At 50.4% G+C, this 16,629-nt stretch overlaps 2 protein-coding genes across 2 annotated transcripts in view; both read left to right on the top strand.

Moving 5' to 3' along the window:
- Positions 1-446: 446 nt before the first annotated feature.
- LOC143956815 (uncharacterized) overlaps positions 447-16,629 on the top strand; it is a 155,518-nt gene continuing 139,335 nt past the window's right edge. Inside the window, exon 1 of the mRNA XM_077466991.1 lies at positions 447-554. The gene's annotated coding sequence lies outside the window, so the exon portion shown is untranslated. The remainder of the gene's footprint in view (positions 555-16,629) is intronic.
- The window catches only part of LOC143956819 (uncharacterized), a 105,819-nt gene continuing 89,643 nt past the window's right edge, over positions 454-16,629 (top strand). Inside the window, exon 1 of the mRNA XM_077466994.1 lies at positions 454-554. The gene's annotated coding sequence lies outside the window, so the exon portion shown is untranslated. The remainder of the gene's footprint in view (positions 555-16,629) is intronic.

Raw genomic sequence — 16,629 nt, 5'->3', positions numbered from 1 at the left:
CCCCCCCCCCCATCAGCTGCCTCGGGAAAAACAGTCCACATATTTTTCTTATTTTTTATGGTACTAAATAATTATATTAAATACAATTATTTGCATTCTATTATTTTGTCAACATTGTTCTGCTGTTTTGTTCATTTCCCAACAGCAAAATATGGACAGCATGGATTCCCATCTGAGAACGTGCTTTGCCCTGTTATTGTGATCTTTTCTTCGTTTGCCTTTTTTGTTTTTCTGTTTTTTTTTTTTTTAGTTTTTTTCACCTTTTCTTCGCATTGTTTTATACTTTTTCAGCTATTTGGGCCGGCACCATCTAGTGTCCGCTCTCCGTACTGCACCCCTCTGTATTAATCTGTTCCGTTATTTTAGTGATCCTCCCAATGAGGCAATAACAGGAAATTCCAATCTAAGAATGTACAAATCATCACTTCCTGGATTTTTTTTTTTTCCCTGTTTTCGGATTTTAGAGACGATTCCAGAAGGTTGAACAGCTTCTCCGTCTCCATCTTAAACACACGGCCACCAGCATCGGATTTTCTCCACATCAGACCACACAGGTAAGTCATGTGGATGTCCTACTCATAGTACAGGGCTCCTGTCCCTGCTATAGACATACCAATCATCTGTATATGTGTATATATATATATATATATATATATATATATATATATAATCTCACAAAAGTAAGTACACCCCTCAAGTCACATCTGTGTAACATGATAACCACCACTGCCTTGCTAAAGAAGCTGAGGGTAAAGGTGATGGACTGGCCACGCATGTCTTCAGACCTAAACCCTATTGATCATCTGTGGGGGATCCTCAGACGGAAGGTGGAGGAGGGGAAGGTCTCCAACATCCACCAACTCCGTGATGTCATCATGGGGGAGGGGAAGAGGACTCCAGTGCCATCCTGTGGAGCTCTGGTGACCTCCATGCCCAAGAGGGTGAAGGCAGTGCTGGAAAATAATGGCAGCCGCACAAAATATTGACACTTTGGGCCCAATCTGGAGATTTTCAATTAGGGGTGTACTGACTTTTGTTGCCAGCGGTTTAGACATTAATGGCTGTGTGTTGAGTTATTTTGAGGGGACAGGAAATTTACACTGTTATACAAGCTGTACACTCACTACTTTACATTGTAGACAAGTGTCATTTCTTCAGTGTTGTCACATGAAAAGAGAGGAGAAAAGATTTACACAAATGTGACTTGAGGGGTGTACTTTTGTGAGATTGTGTGTGTGTGTGTGTGTGTGTGTGTGTGTGTGTGTACATATATATATGGCTTTTTTTCTCAGAAAATAGGTACAGGAACTCTAACACAAACCACTCAAAAGACCAACCCCTACACCCTCCAAAGTGCATTAAATAGTGGGAGGACTTGGATAGGAAGCAAAATTTTGAACTGACCTGGGAGCCTTGGGCTCACTATGTGGGGATCTCTCTGGTTCCTGGGATCCCCTCAGTACAAACACTAAATTAGAGTGACCACTGGGAATGCTTTGACTCCTTCCTCCTTTTTCTACTTTGCTCTTTCATCTTTCCTTTTCTTTACCTGTCTCTTCGGAGGGCTATCCTCCACTTCTCTCAGGGATACTGATTAACCATAACAACAATCCTCCTTGGTCGGGTGCAGTTATGACAAGGGGAGGGTTGGCACCCTCAGCCTTGATGGGAGGAGCCTGGTTCTCGTGCAGCGTGATCCCAATTGGGGCGCGGGGACAGGTTCTCCCCTGTTACCCATTCCAGGTTTAGTTCTTCCGGGGCATTCGAGCATCTCTAACCTCAGTTTAAGATGCCTTAACTGCAACTTTAGGTAGACCCCCTTGAGGTCCCCTCCACAACTTGGGGGTACGCTCGCCTGCCTAGACCTGATTATGCTTCATTATTTTTCCGATACTAGTCCTCCTCAACAGGTTTAGAAGATTGACTTTACTGGTATATGGCTCTTCGAATTCTCTTTGTTGTTACTCTAGCTTGATTTGCTTTATTTGATGTTTCAGTATCTCTGTATTTTTCCACTTTTGAACAAAATAAAATATTTTGAAAGTAAATAGTGGGAGGATCTTAAAGGAGTGCATTACATACAGAGCGCAGTGTTTGGGGAGGGGGGGTGGGGATGCTGCCTACAGAGCGCAGAGTTTTTCCTTCCGCATTTGCCTATCTCTACATCTCCCATCCACATCTAACATTCACCCATTATCAGCTCCGACCTCTGCATGCAATACCCCCCCCCCCACCCCCACTTCTCAGAAGACGGACTTGTGTGTTTACAAGTGATAGTGGTGAGGATGGAGCAGAGGGCCCGAGCCACAGGTGGTAGAGCTGAGATCCACCAAATTCCAGCCGAAAAAAGGCCTGTGTATATGTATATGTATATGTATAAGCCACAGGTGGTAGAGCTGAGATCCACCAAATTCCAGCCGAAAAAAGGCCTGTGTATATGTATATGTATATGTATAAGCCACAGGTGGTAGAGCTGAGATCCACCAAATTCCAGCCGAAAAAAGGCCTGTGTATATGTATATGTATATGTATATGTATATATATATATATATATATATAATATATTGTTTTCCAACACTCGGCCTCTGTCTGTCACCTTGGTAAAGAGTATGGATGAGCTTCGTGTTCGCCCGTTAGGCGAATACCGAATGTTATGGGCCGTTCGCGCCAAATTCGCGTGGCGCTCACGGCCCACAATGCACTGCGCCATCGCAGTGCATTGCTGGCTCATGATTGGCAAAGCATGCACTGCATGCACCCCGCATGCTTGGCCAATCACAGCGCCGGCAGCGAGGAGAGCCATGATTGGCCACAGGCAGGATGCCTGTGGCCAATCATAGCTCAGGCTGTGTAGTACACGCCCCACACTATATAAGGCCGCCAGCGCGGCGGCCTTGTGTAGTGTGTTGGCGTCTGTAGGAGTTAGTGGGTGTTCTGTGTACCTTCAACACAGTATACACCGATCGTTATCGGACGATTTTGCGTTCTTGCTCTTCTGTAGTGGTTGCAGTCTGTGTGCCCTGACCGCAGTATACACCATTATATCCACCTATATAGCTAGCTATATTGTTCTTTTTTAATAGAGCTTGCAGTCACTTGTAGGAGATTGTGCGTGCTGTCTGCATGCCCTGAACCCAGTATACACCGTTATATACACCTATATAGCTCTTGTCTAATTGAGCCATCTGCCATCTGCAGGAGTTAGTGGGTGTTGTGTGCCTCCAGCACAATATACACTACCCAATTGCTGGTTTTCCCATCTCCCTTCAGGCCATTACCATGTCTGGAAGGCCAACAAGGAGAGGCAGACAGACGCGAGCCGATAAAAGAGGGCAAGCAGGCTGTTCGTGGATGCGGTGCATAGTCATCATCAGCACGTGGCCATGGGACACGCTTGTCCTTCTTTTCGGCAGCTGGATATGTTGAGCCGCAACATACCGAAGACTTGGTAGAGTGGATGACCAAGCCCTCTTCATCCTCCTCATCCTCTCCCACCCAGGCTCAGGGTACTAGCAAAGCAGCTGCCAACGCATCGTCTTCCCTCCTCTCAAAGTCATCATCAGTGACTCCTTCCCTAAACCCACCACATCCTCCTCTTTGAGCACAGTGTTTGGTACAAGCTTCAGGAGGATGCCCAGTGTTTTGTAGGCTCTGATGATGATACTCAGCTAGAGGAAGGCAGTAGCGTGAGCGCAGAGAGAGGGGATGCTCAAGAAGGACAGCAATCTGGCAGTCATGTTCCACAAGCTGCAGCATACTGCCAGGTTTACTCCAGCGATGAAGAGGGAGGGGATGATGAGGGCACTGACTCCACGTGGGTGCCTGGTAGGAGAGAGGAGGAGGAGGAGGCACATGTCCAACGAGGCAGCATGCCCTCATTGGACAGCTTAGGGGCAGCACACTGACTGAATTACACGGCAGAGCTCCGCCTGTGCAGGGCGCTGCCTCTGCACATTATTCTAAAAGTTCTTTGGTGTGGGCCTTTTTTGAGACGAGTGCATCAGATCGCACTGCTGCTATTTGCAACATATGTCTCAAGCGTATCTTGCGTGGCCAAAACATCAGCCGCTTGGGTACCACATGCTTGACCAGACATATGTTGACCTGCCATGCAGCTCGTTGGCAAGCGTACCTCAAAGATCCACACCAAAGAACAAAGCGGACCTCTCCTTGCTCCTCATCAGCTGGCATCTCCAACCCCACTAGACCTTCAGTCCTCTCTGAAACCTGCTCTGAGAGGAATGAAGGTGTAGAATTAGGTGTGTCACAGCCAAGTGCTTGCAGACACTCTGCTAGCAGTACACCCACGTCCGATTATAGCAGACAAATGTCCCTGCCCCAGCCGCTGGACCATCGGAAGAAGTTCACTCCCAGCCATCCACATGCCCAGCGGTTGAATGCTAGCTTGGCTAAATTGCTAGCACTTCAACTGCTGCCTTTTCAGTTGGTAGACTCGGCCCCCTTCCGTGAGTTTGTACAATGTGCGGTTCCTCAGTGGCAGGTCCCCAAACGCCACTTTTTCTCACGGAAGGTGATTCCGGCTCTCTACCGGCATGTGGAAGGCAATGTCCTTGCCTCGCTGGACAGGGCGGTCAGCGGTAAGGTGCATATTACTGCTGACTCATGGTCCAGCAAGCATGAACAGGGATGTTACCTGTCTTTCACGGCCCATTGGGTCTCTCTTCTGGCAGCTGGGAAGGATGCAGGACAAGGTGCAGTAGTGTTGGAGGTTGTTCCGCCACCACGCCTCCAAAATGCTACTATTGGTTGTGACACACCTCTCTCCTCCACCCCCTCCTCTTCTTCTTCCTCCATGGCCTCTTCCAGTGCTCTGTCCTCAGAACCAGCAGTGCTCCGTAGGCGTTCCAGGGGCTACGCAAGTACGCAGGCAATACAATGCCATGCCGTGCTTGCACTGGTTTGTTTGGGGGACAGGAGCCACACTGGGGCGGATGTTTTGTCAGCTCTGCAGGGGCAGGCCGAGAGGTGGTTGACGCCACGCCAGCTTAAGCCAGGAATGGTGGTTTGCGACAATGGCACCAACCTCCTCTCCGCCCTCCGACAGGGACAACTGACCCATGTGCCCTGTGTGGCTCATGTCCTTAACCTGGTGATGCAGCGGTTCTTGGGCAGGTACCCGGGCTTACAGCATGTCCTGAAGCAGGCCAGGAAAGTCTGTGTGCATTTCCACAGATCATTTAATGCCTGTGCTCGGCTGGCTGAGCTCCAAAAGGAGTTGAACCTGCCCAAGAACCGCCTTATATGTGACATGCCCACCAGGTGGAACTCAAAGTTGGCCATGCTGCAGCGGCTGCACACGCAGCAGAGGGCCATCAATGAGTACCTGTGCGACTACGGCACTAGGACAGGTTCAGGGGAGCTCAGTTTTTTCTCACCACGCCAGTGGGGCATGATCAGGGATGCATGCACTGTCCTGTCACCGTTTGAGGAGGCCACAAGGATGGTGAGCAGTGACAGTGCATGCATCAGTGACACTGTACCTCTTGTCCACCTCTTGGAGCATACGCTGTGTGGAATAATGGACAGGGCACCTCAGGCAGAACAGAGGCAGGAAGAGGAGGACTTCCTTGCCTCTCAAGGCCCCCTTTATCCAGACAGTGTTCCTGCTGTGCCACCCATCACACGGGAAGAGGATGAGGAGGAGGAAGAGGAGGAGGAGGATGATTGTGTCAGCATGGAGGTTGAGGCTGGCACTCAGCATCATCAGCAGCATCAGCAGTCTTGTAGGAATGATTTACAGTCCCAAGAAACCCTGTGGACTTGTACGTGGCTGGGAGGAGGTGGCTGCGGATCATGTTGTCCTTAGTGACCCAGAGGACTCTGGACCGAATGCCTCAGCTAACCTACGCTGCATGGCCTCCCTGATCATGCAAAGCCTGCGGAAGGATCCTCGTATTATTTGGATCAAGGAGAGGCACCATTACTGGCTGGCCACTCTCCTTGATCCACGGTACAAGGGTAAGGTTGCCGACCTTATCTTGCCATCGCAGAGGGAGCAGAGGATGAGACATCTCCGGGAGGCCTTGCAGAAAGGTCTGTGCAACGCGTTCCCAGAGACTGGGAGGTTACAAACTTCTGGTCCTGGACAACGTGTTGCTGAGGTATTGGTCAGAAGGAGCGGTGGAGAAGGTGGCCGTCTGACCGATGCGTTCAGACATTTTTTTAGTCTGCAGCCCCAAGGTATGATCGGTTCCAGCAACCATCGCCAGCGTCTGATTTACATGGTGCAGGAATACCTAGGGGCAACGTCAGACTTGGACACCTTTCCCACCGAAAATCCTCTGGCTTACTGGGTCTTGAGGATGGATCACTGGCCAGAGCTTGCACAGTATGCAATTGAGCTACTGGCCTGTCCTGCATCCAGCGTTCTTTCGGAACGCACCTTCAGTGTTGCTGGTGGCTTTGTTACCGATCACAGGGTGCGCCTGTTCACCGACTCAGTTGATCGACTGACTTGGATCACCCACAGCTACCAAGCACCTGAAGCTGATGTAACCGAATAATATTTTTTTGAAATGTCACATCCCTTCAAGACTGCCTATGCTGATGCTGAGTGACTGTCCTGTTATGTTGATTGTCTATCCTCTTCCTCCTCCGCTGATATCTTGGAAGAACATTTTTGGTTCTGGGTGATGCCACCAGCCCAATTTTTCAGCCCCTGTTTAACAGGGGCGTTTAATTACAATTCTTGATATAATATTTCACAGCAGGGCCCGTTCCTGTGCCCACCCAGAGTAACTGTGAGGACTTATAGTGTTGTGGCACCAGCACCACAACCACCAAAGATACATTTTTCTACCACTGTTCAACAAAGGCATGTAATTACAATTCTTGATATAATCGTTCACAGCAGGGCGCTCCAGCGCCCACCAAGAGTCACTTTGAGGGCTTACAATGTTGTGGCTAGGGATGAGCTTCGTGTTCGAGTCGAACATACATTCGACTCGAACATCGGCTGTTCTCCCGTTCGGCGAATTCCGAACATTTTGGTCCGTTCACGCCAAATTCGTGTGGCGCTCACGGCCCACAATGCACTGCGATGGCGCAGTGCATTGCTGGCTCATGATTGGCCAAGCATGCACTGTGACCCCGCATGCTTGGCCAATCGCAGCGCCAGCAGCGAGGAGAGCCATGATTGGCCACAGGCAGGATGCCTGTGGCCAATCATAGCTCAGGCTGTGTAGTGCACGCCCCACACTAAATAAGGCCGCCAGCGCGGTGGCCTTGTGTAGTGTGTTGGCGTCTGAAGCAGTGGGTGTTCTGTGTACCTTCAACACAGTATACACCGATCGTTTGTGGCCGATTTTCGATCTTGCTTTTGTGTAGTGGTTGTTGTCTGCGTACCCTGACCGCAGTATACACCGCGATATTCACCTCACCTATATAGCTAGTGATCTATCTTTTATAATAGAGCTTGCAGACAGTAGTGTTAGGAGCTTGTGCGTGCTGTCTGCGTGCTCTGTACCCAGTACATACCGCTATATCCACCTACATAGCTCTTCTCTATTTGAGCCCACTTGCCATCTGCAGGAGTTATTGGAAGTTGTGTGTGCCTCCAGCACAGCACAGTATATATCTGTATATACCCCTTTATCTCTGGTGTTCTATAATAAAGGCATCTGCAGGAGTTAGTGGGTGTTGTGTGCCTCTAGCACAATATACACTACCCAACTGCTTTTTTACCCAACTCCCTTCAGGCCATTACCATGTCTGGAAGGCCAGCAAGGAGAGGCAGACAGGCGCGAGCCGATAAAAGAGGGCAAGCAGGCTCTGTGTCTAGAGACAACAGTGCTGGTCGTGGACGCGGTGCATCGTCATCAGCACGTGGCCATGGGACACGCTTGTCCTTCTTTTCGGCAGCTGGACATGTTGAGCCGCAACATGCCAACGACTTGGTAGAGTGGATGACCAAGCCCTCTTCATCCTCCTCATCCTCTCTCACCTAGTCTCAGGGTACTTCCCTCCTCTAAATGTCATCATCAGTGACTCCTTCCCTAGACCCACCACGTCCTCCTGAGGAGTCTCCTGAACTCTTTGAGCACAGTGTTGGGTACATGCTCCAGGAGGATGCCCAGTGTTTTGTAGCCTCTGATGATGACACTCAGCTAGAGGAAGGCAGTAGCGTGAATGCAGAGAGAGGGGATGCTCAAGAAGGACAGCAATCTGGCAGTCATGTTCCACAAGCTGCAGCATACTGCCAGGATTGCTACAGCGATGAAGAGGGAGGGGATGATGAGGGCACTGACTCCACATGGGTGCCTGGTAGGAGAGAGAAAAAGGAGGAGGAGGTACATGTCCAACGAGGCAGGATGCCCTCCGGGGGCCAGCTTAGGGGCAGCACACTGACTGAATCACACCGCAGAGCTCCGCCTGTGCAGGGCGCTGCCTCGGCACGTTATGCTAAAAGTTCTTTGGTGTGGGCCTTTTTTGAGACGAGTGCATCAGATCGCACCGCTGCTATTTGCAACATATGTCTCAAGCGTATCTTGCATGGCAAAAACATCAGCCGCTTGGGCACCACATGCTTGACCAGACATATGTTGACCTGCCATGCAGCTCGTTGGCAAGCGTACCTCAAAGACCCACACCAAAGAACAAAGCGGCCCTCTCCTTGCTCCTCATCAGCTGGCATCTCCAACCCCACTAGACCTTCAGTCCTCTCTGAAACCTGCTCTGAGAGGAATGAAGGTGTAGAATTAGGTGTGTCACAGCCAAGTGCTTGCAGACACTCTGCTAGCAGTACACCCACGTCCGATTATAGCAGGCAAATGTCCCTGCCCCAGCTGGTGGACCGGCGGAAGAAGTTCACTCCCAGCCATCCACATGCCCAGCGGTTGAATGCTAGCTTGGCTAAATTGCTAGCATTTCAACTGCTGCCTTTTCAGTTGGTAGACTCGGCCACCTTCCGTGAGTTTGTACAATGTGCGGTTCCTCAGTGGCAGGTCCCCAAATGCCACTTTTTCTCACGGAAGGCGATTCCGGCTCTCTACCGGCATGTGGAAGGCAATGTCCTTGCCTCGCTGGACAGGGCGGTCAGCGGTAAGGTGCATATTACCGCTGACTCATGGTCCAGCAGGCATGGACAGGGACGTTACCTGTCTTTCACGGCCCATTGGGTCACTCTTCTGGCAGCTGGGAAGGATGCAGGACAAGGTGCAGTAGTGTTGGAGGTTGTTCCGCCACCACGCCTCCAAAATGCTACTATTGGTTGTGACACACCTCTCTTCTCCACCCCCTCCTCTTCTTCTTCCTCCATGGGCTCTTCCAGTGCTCTGTCCTCAGAACTAGCGGTGCTCTGTAGGCGTTGCAGGGGCTACGCAAGTACGCAGGCAAAACTATGCCATGCCGTGTTTGCGCTGGTTTGTTTGGGGGACAGGAGCCACACTGGGGCGGATGTATTGTCAGCTCTGCAGGGGCAGGCCGAGAGGTGATTGACGCCATGCCAGCTTAAGCCAGGAATGGTGGTTTGCGACAATGGCACAACCTCCTCTCCGCCCTCCGACAGGGACAACTGACCCATGTGCCCTGTGTAGCTCACGTCCTTAACCTGGTGGTGCAGCGGTTCCTGGGCTTACAGGATGTCCTGAAGCAGGCCAGGAAAGTCTGTGTGCATTTCCGCCGATCATTTAATGCCTGTGCTCAGCTGACTGAGCTCCAAAAAGGAGTTGAACCTGCCCAAGAACCGCCTTATATGTGACATGCTCACCAGGTGGAACTCAACGTTGGCCATGCTGCAGCGGCTGCACACGCAGCAGAGGGCCATCAATGAGTACCTGTGCGACTACGGCACCAGGACAGGGTCAGGGGAGCTCGGATTTTTCTCACCACGCCAGTGGGGCATGATCAGGGATGCATGCACTGTCCTGTCACCGTTTGATGAGGCCACAAGGATGGTGAGCAGTGACAGTGCATGCATCAGTGACACTGTACCTCTTGTCCACCTCTTGGAGCATACACTGCGTGGAATAATGGACAGGGCACTTGAGGCAGAACAGAGGCAGGAAGAGGAGGACTTCCTTGCCTCTCAAGGCCCCCTTTATCCAGACAGTGTTCCTGCTGTGCCACCCATCACACAGGAAGAGGATAAGGAGGAGGAAGAGGAGGAGGAGGAGGAGGATGATTGTGTCAGCATGGAGGTGGAGGCTGGCACTCAGCATCAGCAGCAGCAGTCTTGTAGGGATGATTTACAGTCCCAAGAAACACGTGGACTTGTACGTGGCTGGGAGGAGGTAGCTGCGGATCATGTTGTCCTTAGTGACCCAAAGGACTCCGGACTAAATGCCTCAGCTAACCTATGCTGCATGGCCTCCCTGATCCTGCAAAGCCTGCGGAAGGATCCTCGTATTCTTCGGATCAAGGAGAGGGACCATTACTGGCTGGACACTCTCCTTGATCCACGGTACAAGGGTAAGGTTGCCGACCTTATCTTGCCATCGCAGAGGGAGCAGAGGATGAGACATCTCCGGGAGGCCTTGCAGAAAGGTCTGTGCAACGCGTTCCCAGAGACTGGGAGGTTACAAACTCCTGGTCCTGGACAACGTGTTGCTGAGGCATCGGTCAGAAGGAGCGGTGGAGAAGGTGGCCGTCTGACTGATGCTTTCAGATAATTTTTTAGTCCGCAGCCCCAAGGTATGATCGGTTCCAGCAACCATTGCCAGCGTCTAATTTACATGGTGCAGGAATACCTAGGGGCAAGGTCAGACTTGGACACCTTTCCCACTGAAAATCCTCTGGCTTACTGGGTCTTGAGGATGGATCACTGGCCAGAGCTTGCACAGTATGTAATTGAGCTACTGGCCTGTCCTGCATCCAGCGTTCTTTCGGAACGCACCTTGAGTGCTGCTGGTGGCTTTGTTACCGATCACAGGGTGCGCCTGTCCACCGACTCGGTTAATCGACTGACCTTCATAAAGATGAATCATTCTTGGATCACCCACAGCTACCAAGCACCTGAAGCTGATGTAACCGAATAATTTTTTTTGAAATATCACATCCCTTCAAGACTGCCTATGCTGATGCTGAGTGACTGTCCTGTTATGTTGATTGTCTATCCTCTTCCTCCTCCGATGATATGTTGGAAGAACATTTCTGTTTCTGGTTGATGCCATCAGCCCAATTTTTCTGCCCCTGTTTAACAGGGGCGTTTAATTACAATTTTTGATGCAATGCTTTGCAGCAGGGCTAATTCCTGCAATAAAACTAGAGTATATGGGAGAGGTTGCAGTGTCGTGGCACCAGCACCAGTGCCTAAGGCCGCGTACACACGGGCGGATTGTCTGTCCAACTTAGTCCGCTGAACAGTGTTTCAGCGGACAATCCGCTCGTGTGTGGGCTTCAGCGGACTTTTTCAGCGGACTGTCTGACGAACAAAGTCTTACGGAATTTCCGAAATTTTGTCCGTCCAAACTTGGTTTCAGCGGACAGTCCGCTCGTGTGTAGGCAAGTTGGACGGACTAAGTATGGTGCATGCTCAGAACGGATTTACACGGCCGAAGGTTGCATTGCAGTGTATAGGACGTCGTTTTTCTAGTCCCGTCGTACGTGCTGTACACGTCATCGCGCACGTTTTCAGCGGACTGTCTGCTCATCGTGAGTGGTCAAGTCCGTTCATGCAAATTTTGAATGGACTGTCTGTCGGATTGTCTGACGAACTTAGTTGGCCAGACAATCCGCCCGTGTGTACGCGGCCTAAGGCCCAATTTTTCTGCCCCTGTTTAACAGGGGCGTTTAAGTACAATTTTTGATGCAATGCTTTGCAGCAGGGCTAATTCCTGCAATAAAACTAGAGTATATGGGAGAGGTTGCAGTGTTGTGGCACCAGCACCAGTGCCTAAAGCCCAATTTTTCTGCCCCTGTTTAACAGGGGCGTTTAAGTACAATTTTTGATGCAATGCTTTTCAGCAGGGCTAATTCCTGCAATAAAACTAGAGTATATGGGAGAGGTTGCAGTGTGATGGCACCAGTGCCTAAGGCCCAATTTTTCTGCCCCTGTTTAACAGGGACATGTAATTACAATTCTTGATATAATATTTCACAGGAGAGCCCGTTCCTGTGCCCACCCAGAGTAACTGTGAGGACTTATAGTGTTGTAGCACCAGCACCACAACCACCAAAGGTCAATTTTTCTACCACTGTTCAACAATGACATGTAATTACAATTCTTGATATAATCGTTCACAGCAGGGCGCTCCAGCGCCCACTAAGAGTCACTTTGAGGGCTTACAATGTTGTGGCAAAACCAACACCTTGTTCCGCCATTTCTGCAGAGCATATAGGGCAGGCTCCTACTTTCAAACATCCAACTTACAAACATCTCCTACTTGCAAACGGAAGGAGACAACAGCAAGTGAGATGAAAAAAGATGGACGACAAAACAAATTATACAGGGGTGATAACCCTTCCCTATGTTTTCCAAAAAGCTTAAAAATAGTTTTTTTGACTGGAGCTACACTTTAAAAATGTACCAGTTGAAAATGACAAACAGATTCAACTTAACACAACAAACCTACACAGTCCCTGTCTTGTTTGCACCACCTGTATACTGCTGTTCTGAGTATATAGGGCCTGGGGGCCACACGCATTTCCTTTTTTTAATATGGTTACGGGCTTCCCCTTAATATGCGTACAAGACCCAAAGGGGCTGGTAATGGGCAGGGAGGGCTACCCATGCCATTTTTCTGAATGATTTTCAACCATATTGCAGGAACCAGATATAACATTAAAACCGCAAGCAGTTTTAAATGACGTTATTTCCGTTAAATGTCATTTTGTGCAGGGACTGTTCTAAACACGGGAAACACATGGCACTTCACAGGCATACCACAGACACCCCCCAGGCACCATATTTACAGGAATATTTCCCTTTTTTTTCACTTTAATCGTCATTAACCACTTAAGGACCACCGCATGTCAATGTACGTCGGCACAATGGCACCGACAGGCACAAGCACGTACATGTACGTGCTTGCCTTCCAGTGGGTGTGGGGGTCCGATCGGACCCCCTCCCGCTGGCTGTGGCGGTCCGTTGCGCTTCAGGAGTGATCCGGGATGAGGGGATGGCCATTGGTTTCTGTCCATCCCCTCTCGATCGCTCCTGGCGAATGAGAAGCTTCCCCAGCCTGTGTAGTGTAAACACAGGCAGGGAGGAAGTGATGTCATTCTCCTCGGGGCGGTCTTTTTGACCGGACTGCGAGGAGAACAGAGAAACTAAGTGCACCAACACTACACTGACATGTAGGTACACATAGGCACACAAATCACCCCCCCCCCGATTGCCCCCGGTCCCACCCACCCCCCCCTCCCAATCACAGTGTCGCTGATTGCAGTGGTCATTTATTTACTGATCACTGCATTTAGTGTCAGTTGTGACAGTAAAAACTGTCAGGGCAGTTAGTATTAGGTCCAGGGTAGCCCCCTACCCCCCAATAAAGGTTTAACCCCCTGGAGTTAACCCTTTCACCCCCTTTTGCCAGTGTCATTAAGCAATCATTTTTCTGATCGCTGCATTAGTGTCACTTGTGCCGCTAGGTAGCTATTTAATTTTTTAGGTTCACTGCCAGGTTCTTATAGCGTTAGGTACCCCCATATACTACCCAATAAAGATTTTAACCCCCTGATTGCCCCTAGAGTTAACCCTTTCACTAGCGATCACCATATAAGTGCCACTGGTGACGCTGGTTAGCCAGTTAGTTATTTAGGTTCCCCGTCAGGTTTTATATATAGCGCCAGGGACCCCCATATACTACCTAATAAAAATTTGAACCCCCTGATTGCCCCTAGTTAACCCTTTCACCAGTGATCACCGTATAAGTGTTACGGGTGACTCTGGTTAGTTTTTTTTTAACAAAGATTTTTATTTATGTTTCAAAACAAAAGAAAAATAGAAAACAGACATGCGTGAGCAGAGTACATACATATTTTGAGTAGACAGATAATCAAATTGCATCACATAAAGAGTACAGACAGTTCTTAACAGTGTGTAGAGTCACTAATCATTGCAGTATAGAATACAGAACCTCCCCAAGACCTCCCCCCGCATTACAAAAAACCACAGAAAATAACAAAAAAGGGATCCACCCCCCCACCCCCCACTCCCCCTAGCCTAAGCAATGGTCAAATGCTTCGCCTCAACCCATGCTGCCCAAATCTTTCCAAATTTCCCAGGGCAGTTCCTGCCCAGATACGTGAGTTTGTAAAGCGGCAAAGCCGCGTTCACCAGGGACTGCCACAATTGTTTAGTAGGAGGGAGAGGTTGATTCCATTGCAATAGTATTGCTTTCCTCGCGTAGAGTGTAGTGTAGAAAATAAACAGTTTCTTCCCCCAGCATATTTCCAAAAAATCACAGATACCCAGTAGGAGAGGTAGCGGGCTAAGTGGGATCATAAGCTCCCCCACAGCATTAATGTCGGCCAGGACTCCCTTCCAAAATCCCACTACCCCAGGGCAGGACCACACCATGTGAAAAAAATCAGCATCGTCTTCGTTGCATCTAGGGCAGGTAGTCAATCGGTCAGGGTAAATTCTTGCCAGGCGTGCCGGCGAAAAGTATACCCGGTGGAGGAACTTCAATTGTATAAACCTGTCCCTTGCAGAAATCGCCAGGGTCAGGTATTGCTGTATACCCTCCTCCCAGTCCTCCTCAGTAAGCTCACTGTGCCAGAGCTCAAACAAATGGGAGATCCTAGTCTCGTCCTGTACAGTCAGCGCGGTATATATTGTGGACAGTGTGCGCGTCCCTCCCCCCGCAGACCCAAGCGCCTCCTCCACTGCAGACACCCCCAGAGTCACTCTAGATGGGAATTGAGACCGGAAGGCGTGTCGCAACTGCAGAAATCTGAAAAACATATGATTCGGGAGGTCTCTGGCCTGTTTAATAGCATCAAAAGAAAGTAGCTGCCCCTGAGATACTATGTCCCCTAGTGTTGTAACTCCATGCCTGGCCCAAACAATCGGATCAGGGATGGACTGAAAATGGGGCAAGCGGGGGTTCCCCCAGAGGGGAGTCCCCGGGGCCCACACCCCTGCGCCCACCAACTTTCTGTTCACCAGTTCCCATATCTTAAGAGTCGTGCGCATCGGAAGAGTTATCCCGGGGTTGGATCGGGGTCCCCTATGGATCAGGTTCCTGAGTTCCGCATAAGAGCCCAACAACGCCGCCTCCAACGAGGATGCAGGGTTGACTGGGCCCTCGGAGAGCCACCACCTAATAGTCACCAGGACTGCCGCCCAGTAATACTTCAGGAAACAGGGCAGTGCCAAGCCGCCACGCACAAGGGGCCGCTGGAGGGTTGTTCTAGCTATTCTAGGGGGCCTACCATTCCAAACGAAGGACGAGATAATGCCATCCAGTTTCTTAAAGAATCTAAGTGGGATGTGGACCGGGGTCTGGCAGAAGAGGTAGGTAAACCTAGGAAGAACCGACATTTTAATTAAATTGACCCGAAAGCGGTAAGGACCTCCACACAGTACACCTCTGGGCCAGCTGGGTGACCACCGGACTTAGGTTAAGGGTAATAAATTGTTTCAAGTCTCTGTGTATTTCCACTCCCAGATATTTAAATTGAGAAACCCTCTGCAGTTGCCCATCCACCCGGGAAACACCCGCACCATCATGTAGTGGAAATAAAATCGATTTCGCCCAATTTATTCGTATACCCGAGAACTGTCCAAACCGGTCGATATGCGACAATGCCGCCTGTAGGGAGGCTCCGTCATCCCTGAGATACAACAAGGTATCATCAGCGTATAACGAAACCTTTTCCTGCAAAGGACCCCGGACAATACCCCGAACCTCAGGAGAGGAGCGGAGGAGAGCCGCCATAGGTTCAATTGCCAGTGCAAAAAGCCCCGGGGACAGGGGGCACCCCTGCCTGGTTCCCCTGTGGAGGGGAAAGAGCGGGGAGAGGACCGTGCCCGTGCGCACCCTAGCTGTGGGGGCCCTGTACATTGCCCTGACCCAGGAGATAAAGGCTGGACCGAATCCCAACCTACAGAGGACTGCCCACAAATAGTCCCACTCCACGGAGTCGAAAGCCTTCTCCGCGTCTAGGGAGGCCACAACCTCCTCCCCGCCTTCTGCATCCCCCGAGGCCAAGACAGTGAAAAGCCTGCGAATATTAATATCTGTCCCCTTCCCCGGCATAAAGCCAGACTGATCCTCATGGATCAAGGTAAGTATAACCTCATTCAGTCGCCTGGCAAGGATTTTGGTCAGCACTTTCGCGTCCGAGTTGAGCAGGGAGATAGGTCGGTATGACGAGCACAGCTGGGGGTCCTTCCCAGGCTTGGGGATCACCACTATAATGGCTTGTGCCATAGATGGAGGGAGATCTCCCTCCCGGAGGGATGCGGTAAGCATGTCGTGCATTCTAACTGTCACCTCCTCCAGGTAGTGTTTATAGTATTCCGGGGGTATCCCATCCTCCCCAGGGGTCTTCCCCGGCTGCATGGACCCCAATGCGAGTCGGACCTCCGCCAGAGTGATCGGGGAGTCTAGGCCATCTCTGGCCTCAGAGGTAAGGGTAGGGAGTGCCACCCCCTCTAAAAAAGCACTTAACTCCTGCGTTGAGTACCGCACCCTAGATGAGTAAAGGGTGGAGTAAAACTCT

The sequence above is a fragment of the Lithobates pipiens genome, unplaced genomic scaffold, assembly GCF_037356315.1.
Source record: "Lithobates pipiens isolate NorthernLeopardFrog02 unplaced genomic scaffold, aLitPip1_a1.2 Scaffold_41, whole genome shotgun sequence".
Lineage (NCBI taxonomy): Eukaryota > Metazoa > Chordata > Amphibia > Anura > Ranidae > Lithobates > Lithobates pipiens.
This window is presented reverse-complemented; position numbering and strand designations above follow the sequence as displayed.